This window comes from Carcharodon carcharias, chromosome 31 (assembly GCF_017639515.1).
Source record: "Carcharodon carcharias isolate sCarCar2 chromosome 31, sCarCar2.pri, whole genome shotgun sequence".
NCBI classification, from domain to species: Eukaryota; Metazoa; Chordata; class Chondrichthyes; order Lamniformes; family Lamnidae; genus Carcharodon; species Carcharodon carcharias.
In genome coordinates, this window is record NC_054497.1 from 16,835,028 (window position 1) to 16,844,747 (window position 9,720).

Below are 9,720 nucleotides of genomic sequence, written 5' to 3' on the forward strand. Positions count from 1 at the left end.
TCTAGCTGTGACCTAACCAGCATTTTATACAGTTCCTGCATAACCTCCCTGCTCTTGTATTCTATGCCTCGGCTAATAAAGGCAAGTATCCCACATGCCTTCTTAACCATCTTATCTACCTGTACCGCTACCTTAAGGGACCGGTGGACATGCACACCAAGGTCCCTCTTATCCTCAGTACTTCCCGGGGTCCTACCATTCATCCCGTATTCCCGTGCCTTGTTTGTCCTGCCCAAGTGCATCACCTCACACTTATCCGAATTAAATTCCATTTGCCACTGATCAGCCCATCTGACCAACCCATCGAAATCCTCTTGTAATCATTTACCACCCCAACCAATTTTTGTGTCATTTGTGAACTTACTGATCAACCCTCCTACATTCAAGTCTAAATCGTTTATATATACCACAAACAGCAAGGGACTCAACACCGATCCCTGTGGAACCCCACTGGACACAGGCATCCAGTCACAAAAACACCCCTCAACCATCACCTTCTGCTTCCTGCCACTCAGCCAATTCTGGATCCAATTTGCCTTGGATCACACGGGCTCTTACCTTTGTTATCAGGCTCCCATGCGGGACCAAATCAAAAGCCTTGCTGAAGTCCAGGTAGACTATGTCAAATACATTGCTCTCATCTACACACCTGGTCACCTCTTCGAAAAATTCAATCAAATTGGTCAGACATGACCTCCCCTTAACAAACTATGCTGACTGTCCTTGATTAATCCCTGCCTCTCCAAGTGTAGATTAATTCTGTCCCTCAGAATTGATTCCAATAGTTTCTCCACCACTGAGGTTAGACGGACTGGCCTGTAGTTCCCTGGTTTATCCCTTCCTCTCCTCTTAAATAATGGTACCATATTGGATGTCCTTCAGTTTTCTGGCACCTCTCCTGTGGCCAGAGAGGTATTGAAAATTATTGCCAGCCCCCCTCCCTTGCCTCACTCAACTTGGGATACATTTCATCCGGGCCTGGAGATTTATCTGCTTTTAAGCCTACCAGACCACTTAAAACCTCCTCCCTTTCTATGCTAATTTCTTTAATTATATCATAGTCCTTCCACCTGATTTCCATACCCACGTTGTCCATCTCACTTGTGAAGACCGACACAAAGTATTCATTTAGAACCCTACCTACATCTTCTGGCTCCACACACAAATTACCACTATGGTCCTTAATGGGCCCTACTCTTACCCTAGTTATCCTCTTACTCTTAATGTACTTGTAAAATAACTTTGGATTTTCCTTTATTTTACCTGCCAATGTTTTTTCATGCCCCTTTTTGCTCTCCTAATTTCCTTTTTTAAGTTCCCCCCTACACATTCTATACTCCTCTAGGGCTTCTGCTGTTTTGAGCCCTCGGTATCTGCCATAAGCCTCCCTTTTTCTCTTTATCCAATTCTGTATATCCCTCGACATCCAGGGTTCCCTGGATTTGTTGGTCCTGCCCTTTATCTTCACTGGAATATGTTGGCCCTGTAAACTCCCTATTTCCTTCTTGAATGAGTCCCACTGCTCTGACACAGATTTACCTAAAAGTAGCTGCTCCTAGTCCACTCTGGCCAAATCATATCTGATCTTATTAAAATCGACCTTCCCCCAATTTAGAACTCTGATTTCTGGCCCATCCTTGTCCTTTTCCATAACAACCTTGAATCTAAAGGAGTTATGATCACTATCTGCAAAATGCTCCCCCACTGATACCTCTACCACTTGCCCAGCTTCATTCCCTAAAATTAAGTCCAGGACCACCCCCCTCTCTTGTAGGACCTTCTACAAACTGGCTTAAAAAGCTCGCCTGGATGCATTTTAAGAATTCCGCTCCCTCTAAACCTATCACACTGTGACCAACCAAGTTAATGTTGGGGAAATTGAAATCCCCCACTCTTACTACCCTATTATTTTTACACTTCTCTGAAATTTGCCTACATATCTGCTCTTCTATTTCTCTCTGTTTGGGGGCCAATAGTACACTCCCAGCAATGTGATTGCTCCTTTTTTTGTTTTTCAGTTCTACCCATATGGCTTCATTTGAGGAGCCTTCTAAGATGTCATCCCTCCTTACTGCTGTAATTGATTCCTTGATCTAAATTGCGATATCCCCCTCTTCTTTTATCTCCTCCCCTGTCTCACCTGAAGACCCTATATCCTGGAATATTGAGCTGCCAATCCTGCCCCTTTCTCAACCATGTCTCCCTGACAGCAATGACATCATACTTCCATGTGTTAATTTGTGCCCTCAACTCATCTGCCTTATTTGTCAGGCTTCCTGCATTAAAATAAATACCATTCAACCGTGACAAACTCCCTTGTGCCTTAACTGGCCTATAATTTCTATGCCTTCCAGACTCACTTGCTCTCTCTTCTAATTTTGGCTGTGCATCTCCCCCTGCTGAACCTCCTCTCAGGATCCCATCCCCCTGCTAAGTTAGTTTAAACCCTCCCCAACAGCACTAGCAAACTTCCCCACAAGGATGTTGGTCCCATTCTGGTTCAGATGCAACCCGTCCGCCTTGTACAGGTCCCATCGCCCCCAGAAACAGTTCCAATGTCCCAGAAATCTAAAGCCTTCTCTCCTGCACCATCTCTCCAGCCACGCATTCATCAGGACTAATCTCCTATTCCTATACTCACTAACGCATGGCAGTGAAAGTAATCCAGAGATTACTACCTTTGAGGTCCTGTTTTTTAATCTGTTTCCTAGCTCCCTATATTCTGCTTGCAGGACCTCATCCCTCTTTCTACCTCTGTCGTTGGTATCAATATGTACCACAATCTCTGTCTGTTTGCCCTCTCCCTTTAGAATGCCCTGCAGCCGTTCAGTGACATCCTTGACCCTGGCACCAGGGAGGCAACATACCTTCCTGGAGTCACGTCTTCAGCCGCAGAAATACCTGTCTGTTCCCCTTACTATCGAGTCTCCTACCACTATTGCTCTTCCCCTCTTTTTCCTCCCCCCTGTGCAGCTGAGCCACTCACAGTGCCATGAGTGTGGCTGCACTCCCCAGGGGAACTGTCACTCTCACCGTTTTCCAACACAGATAAACAGTTCTTGAGCGAGATGCACCCTGGGGATTTGCTGACTACCTGTCTGACACATTTCTTCTGACTGATGGTCACCCATTCCCTCTCTGCCTGCACTTCCGTAAGCTGTGGGGTGACCATATCTAAAAACGTGCTATCCACGAAACTCTCAGCCTTGCAGATGTGCCTCAGTGTCTCCAGCTGCTGCTCAAGCTCCGAAGCTCAGAGCTTAAGTAGCTGCAGCCGGTGGCACTTCCTGCACACATGGTCGGTGAGAGCACAAGGAGCTTCTAGGACTTCCCACATGTTGCAGGCGGTACATAACACGGGACTGAGCTGCCTTGCCATGCCTCTAGTTGAAAAAAAACCCTTACTTTAAATTAAATACAGTAAAAAAATGTTAAATTATTTATGTACTTTAAATAAAAACTAGAAACCTTACCTTTCCTTAGCTTGATCTATTTTAAACTGGAGAGAAACTGGAGAAAAAAAAACTTACCCACAACTCACCAATCAGCTCTCACCTTTATGCTGACGTTACTTTTTGAAGCTTCCCCGCACTCGCGGTGGTTCCGATCTCTCCACTGCTCTCTCGCCCTATTTTGTGATGTCACTCTTTTAATTTTCAACAAGAACTGACTGCAGGACACTCTTCCCAGACTGCTTCACTGCGATGCTGACTGCAGGACACTCTTCCCAGACTGCTTCACTGTGATGTGGACTGCAGGACACTCTTCCCAGACGGCTTCACAGCAATGCTGACTGCAGGACACTCTTCCCAGACTGCTTCACTGTGATGCTGACTGCAGGACACTCTTCCCAGACTGCTTCACTGTGATGCTGACTGCAGGACACTCTTCCCAGACTGCTTCACTGTGATGCTGACTGCAGGACACTCTTCCCAGACTGCTTCACTGTGATGCTGACTGCAGGACACTCTTCCCAGACTGCTTCACCGTGATGCTGACTGCAGGACACTCTTCCCAGACTGCTTCACCGTGATGCTGACTGCAGGACACACTTCCCAGATTGCTTCACTGTGATGCTGACTGCAGGACACTCTTCCCAGACTGCTTCACTGTGATGCTGACTGCAGGACACTCTTCCCAGACTGCTTCACTGTGATGCTGACTGCAGGACACTCTTCCCAGACTGCTTCACTGTGATGCTGACTGCAGGACACTCTTCCCAGACTGCTTCACTGTGATGCTGACTGCAGGACACTCTTCCCAGACTCAGTGTACAGATATCACCCTAAGAGAGAGGGCCTGAGGGACAGCAGTCAGTCAGTGTACAGATATCACTCTAAGAGAGAGGGGACTGAGAGGCACCAGTGTACAGATATCTCCCAGAGAGAGAGTCTGAGAAATGGCAGTCAGTGTACAGATATTGTCCTGAGAGAGAGAGGACCAACAGACAGCAGTCAGTGTACAGATATCGCTCTGAGAGAGGGGGAACTGAGAGACAGCAGTCAGTGTACAGACAGGTCCCAGAGAGAGAGTGGACTGAGAGACAGCAGTCAGTGTACAGATATCGCTCTGAGAGAGAGTGGACTGAGAGACAGCAGTCAGTGTACAGATATCGCTCTGAGAGAGAGTGGACTGAAACAGTAGTCAGTGTACAGATATCGCTCTGAGAGAGAGTGGACTGCGAGACAGTAGTCAGTGTATAGATATCGCCCTGAGAGAGAGGAAGTGGGAGGAGAGGGAGATATCTATCTGAGACAGAGTAAAAAGTACATTCTCACACACAGCCACATACTCTCACTCAAACACACCTGCTCACTCTTAGACATTCTCTTACATACACAGTTTCCAACACACTCACAGGTTCCCTCACCCACCTGCACTCACTGCTCCGTAACCCGATTTTAGACGTGAATTTTCAAAGTTTATGTTCATTCTTACCCGAGGATTCGTGGCTCCAGGTTTCTGAAATCTTTCGTGCCCAGCACCAAGGAACAGCTGTTGACACATTCTCACAAACTAATCTCCAGGAAAGTCACATTCAATCACCTCCCCCTACTATCTCATCCAACCAGGCACTGCCCTAGTCTAAGCACACAAGGGCATTGAGCCAGGCTCCTGAGTGCTGTGAAAGACTGCTGGGTACGTACAGTTCTAGAATAAAACCAAATTTAACATTAGCTGCCCCGTGATTGAAACATTTGCACTTGCTCAATCAGCATCTTCTCATCTACCAGCTCATCGCTTACAGGGCAAACAGACAGCCTGGACACACAGAAGATCCCCAACAAGAATGGGACCAAGAGATAGAGTAAAGCTCCCTCTACACCGCCCCCATCAAACACTCCCAGGACAGGTACAGCACGGGGTTAGATACAGAGTAAAGCTCCCTCTACACCGCCCCCATCAAACACTCCCAGGACAGGTATAGCACGGGGTTAGATACAGAGTAAAGCTCCCTCTACATTGTCCCCATCAAACACTCCCAGGACAGGTACAGCATGGGGTTAGATACAAAGTAAAGCTCCCTCTACACCGTCCCCATCAAACACTCCCAGGACAGGTACAGCACAGGGTTAAATACAGTCCCTAGCTCTCTCTGGATATCAGTTCCTCAGTTGCTGGGCTCTGTCCTGATCCTCTCTACACAGCAAGTGCAGACAGTGTGTGTCAGCAGATTAATCTAATCATGTTCCAGGACTTACAAACCAACATAATTTCTGAATTTTGTGCTGAAAAGTTGAAGGTTGAAGAACCCATTGCAAATGTTACAATACCTACAAGATATGGGAATAAATTATATGGAAAAGAAACACACGCACAGGTCTCACAACCTTAGACTGTCACCCAGTCCTGGGTCAGACGGCACACAGTCCTGAGCTCCATGGGGTTGCACCCTAACTGCAGCAAATACCTTGTTAGCTGTTCCAATCTCCAGTCTGCCAGGGTGGCCTAGGCTATCGCTAGCCAGGTTCTGCTGCACTATTCCACTTCATTGATTTCCCGCACTGTGAATATATCTATTTCAGATTAATATTATCATCCAACAAGCACCTCAAACCATGCCAGCAGTGGACACTCAGTCACAATCACCACCAGGGTGAACCCAAGGTCAAAGACACAGGGACACTGGGAGGATGCAGGAATTTGTGTGGGGGTGGAGAAGGGGAGGGAGTGGGGAGTATACTACTGAAGACTTGTGTTCCAGAACTTGCCACCCCCCTAGCCAAGCTGTTCCAGTACAGTTGCAACACTGGCATCTACCCAGCAATGTGGAAAATTGCCCAGGTATGTCCTATACACAAAAAAGCAGGACAAATCCAACCCAGCCAATTACTGATCCATCAGTCTACTCTCAGTCAAAGATATGGAAGGGGTCGTCAACAGTGCTATCAAATGGCACTTACTCAGAAATAGCCCACTCACTAATGCTCAGTTTGGGTTCTGCTAGGGCCACTCAGTTCCTGACCTCATTACAGCTTTGGTTCAAACACAGACAAAAAAGCTGAACTCCAGAGGCGATGTGAGAGTGACATCAAGGCAGCATTTGATCAAGCATGGCATTAAGTGTGGTTGTTGGAGGTCAGTCATCTCAGCTCCAGGACATCACTGCAGGAGTTCCTCAGTCCTCGACCCAACCATCTTCAGCTGCTTCATCAATTACCTTCCTTCCATCATAAGGTCAGAAGTGGGGATGTTCGCTGATGATTGCACAATGTTCAGCACCATCTGCAACTCCTCAGATACTGAAGCAGTCCATGTCCAAATGCAGCAAGACCTGGACAATATCCAGGCTTGGGCTGATAGCGGCAAGTAACATTCACGCCACACAAGTGTCAGGCAATGACCATCTCCAACAAGAGAGAATCCAACCATCTCCACTTGACATTCAATGGCATTACCATCACTGAATTCTCCACTATCAACATCCTGGGGGTTACCATTGATCAGAAACTGAACTGGATTAGCCATATAAATACTGTAGTTACAAAAGCAGGTCAGAGGCTGGGAATTCTGCGGTGAGTAACCCACCTCCTGACTCCCCAAAACCTGTCCACCATCTACAAGGCAGCAATCAATGTGATGAAATATTCCTCACTTGCCTGGATGAGTGCAGCTCACACAACACTCAAGATTGAAACCATTCAAGACAAAATAGTCCATTTGATCACCCTTCCATCATCTTAAACATTCACTCCCTCCACCACCGACGCACAATAGCAGCAATGTGTACCATCTACAAGATGCACTGCAGAAACTCACCAAGGCTCCTTAGGCAACACCTTCTGAACCCACAACCACTACCATCTAGAAGGACAAGGGCAACAAGTGCATGGGAACACCATCACCTGCAAATGGCCCTCCAAGCCACACACCACTCTGACTTGGATCCATGCCACCATCTCAAGATAAATTAGGGATGGGCAATAACCACTGGCCTTGCCAGCAAAGCTCACATCCCACAGATGAACAAAAAAAAAGGATGTTCGAAGCTTATCCAGTTTCTCAGCTCTCACTATTCGAATTGGTTAATTATTTACTCAGTCCAGCTGTTATCAGCCGAGAGTTTCCAAGTGCTCCTGATATTTGTTTAGTTGAGTCGAATTTATCTCAGAGATTTGCAATTCGAAGTCATTCAAACTATCAACTGACAACCAGCCAGCATGAAGCTGGGTCACAGGGACAGGCGAGTGGGGAGAATGAACAGCATTTGAGGCAAAATGCAACGACAGGTAGAGGTGAGCCCAGCATTGTAGGGATGGAGGGAGCAGTCAGGCTTGGGGAGGGTGGGGTGAGCAGTCAGGGGTCGTTGATTGGGGCAGGGGAGGGTCCTGGTTTGGAGGTCCATGTTTGTGGAGGGGGGGGGGTTAAGGAGTCAGGGGGAAAAGAGCGGAGGGCATCAAGAGCAGGGGGGTGAAGGGGGGGGGGTGAGGGGGGGGGAGAAGGGGCGGGGGGGTGTAAGGGACAGGGGGATTAATGAGTGAGGTGGGGGATGAAGGGCGGGGGGGCGGAATACAGGAATACAGACGGGGGGGCGGTGGGGGGTGGGTGGGATACAGGCTCCAGGAGGAGGGGGGATAGGTACAGACTGGGGGGAGATATAGGGGAGGGGGAGAAGATACAGGGTGGGGGTTTGGGGGGACATACAGGGTGGGAGTTTGGGGGGACATACAGGGTGGGGGGAGATATGGGTGGGGGGAGATACGGGTGGCGGGTTGGGGGAGATACGGGGGGGGGGGGGTTGTGGGGAGATATACGGGGGGGGGGGGGGGGGGGAGGAGATGGGGGGGGGGGAAGAGATACAGGCCGGGGGGGGGGGGTTCGGGGAGATACAGGCCGGGGTGAGGTGGAAGTAGGGGGGGTGGGGTAGGGGCGTGTTCGGTGGGTCTGAAATGTCGGGTTTCGGGTCCAGGCACCGGGGCCGCTCCCCCCCCCCCCCCCCCCCCCCGCCCCGCAGTTTGAGGAAAGGCCCCGATTCCCGGCACCGGGTTTTACCTCAGGCCGATCCCGCCGCCGCCTCCTGCTCTAAGGGTCCCGGCTCCAGTGGAATCCGCTCCCGGGAGCCGGCTCTTAGGCTCGGCCGACACATGGCAGCAGCTTCCGGCCACGAAGCAGATTGCATCAGCCGGGAGGGGCGGGGAGAGGAAAGGCCCTGGCTCCAGGCCCAGGCCCGAGCCCCGCCCCCAAACCCTGACCCCGCCCCCAAACCCGGACCCAGGCCCGAGCCCCGCCCCCAGGCCCGGACCCCGCCCCCCAGGCCCGAGCCCCGCCCCCCAGGCCCGAGCCCCGCCCCCAAACCCGGACCCCGCCCCCCAGGCCCGAGCCCCGCCCCCAAACCCGGGCCCCACCCCAAACCCCCAAAGAGCAGAAAGTCCCCAAAATAACCCCAAACTGTCAAAACCTAAAGCTATAAAACCCCAAATCTATACCCCAAAAACTCTAAACATGCAACAACCACCAAACCTCGAACCGTAAAAAAATCCCCAAACTATCAAACCCTAAACTGAAAAAAAATGTTAAACCCTAAAAGGGGAAAAAACCCTAAAACCGTAAAAAAAACTGTAAAACCCTCAAAGAGCAAGAACCCCAGAATGATCAAAACCCCCAAAAATGATCAAAACCCCAAACCAACCCTACACTAAAAAATCTGTAAATACTCCAAAACCATAAAAACCCCAAATTAAAACCATGAACCCTCACGTTGCAAAACCCCAAAACTGTCAAAACCCCCAAAACTGTCAAAACCCCCAAAACTGTCAAAACCCCCAAAACTGTCATCACCCAAACCCCAAAAATATAACCCGCTTCAAACCATAAACCCTCCCCCCCTTTCTTTCCAATCCGGGTCAGCTGCTCGGATCTGCATGTGATCCCGAGACACTCATTGAAGGAATGGAACAAAAACAAAATTACCTGGAAGAATTCAGCAGGTCTGGCAGCATCAGCAGAGAGGAACACGGCTAACGTTTCGAGTCCAAATGACTCTTCCACAGAACTAAGGGAAAATAGAAATGAGGTGAAATATAAGCTGGTTTGACGGGGGGTGGGACAGGTAGAGCTGGATAGGGGGCCAGTGATAGCTGGAGATTGCCAAAGGATGTCATAGACAAAAGGACAAAGAGGTGTTGACGGAGGTGATATTATCTAAGGAATGTGATAATGATGACATTAAGGGTAGAAAGCAGGACAAGCAATTGACAGACAGCACTAGTGGGGGTGGGG

At 49.3% G+C, this 9,720-nt stretch overlaps 1 protein-coding gene across 2 annotated transcripts in view; it reads right to left on the reverse strand.

The window, feature by feature from the left end:
- The window catches only part of LOC121271796 (sodium-dependent neutral amino acid transporter B(0)AT2-like), a 30,848-nt gene extending 22,212 nt beyond the window's left edge, over positions 1 to 8,636 (reverse strand). Inside the window, exon 1 of one of the 2 annotated variants that reach the window (XM_041178078.1) lies at positions 8,494 to 8,636. The gene's annotated coding sequence lies outside the window, so the exon portion shown is untranslated. Of the gene's footprint in view, positions 1 to 4,938; positions 4,960 to 8,493 lie in introns of those variants that run through there. The other variant, XM_041178079.1, reaches the window with a different exon arrangement.
- Between the last annotated feature and the right edge of the window lie 1,084 nt (positions 8,637 to 9,720).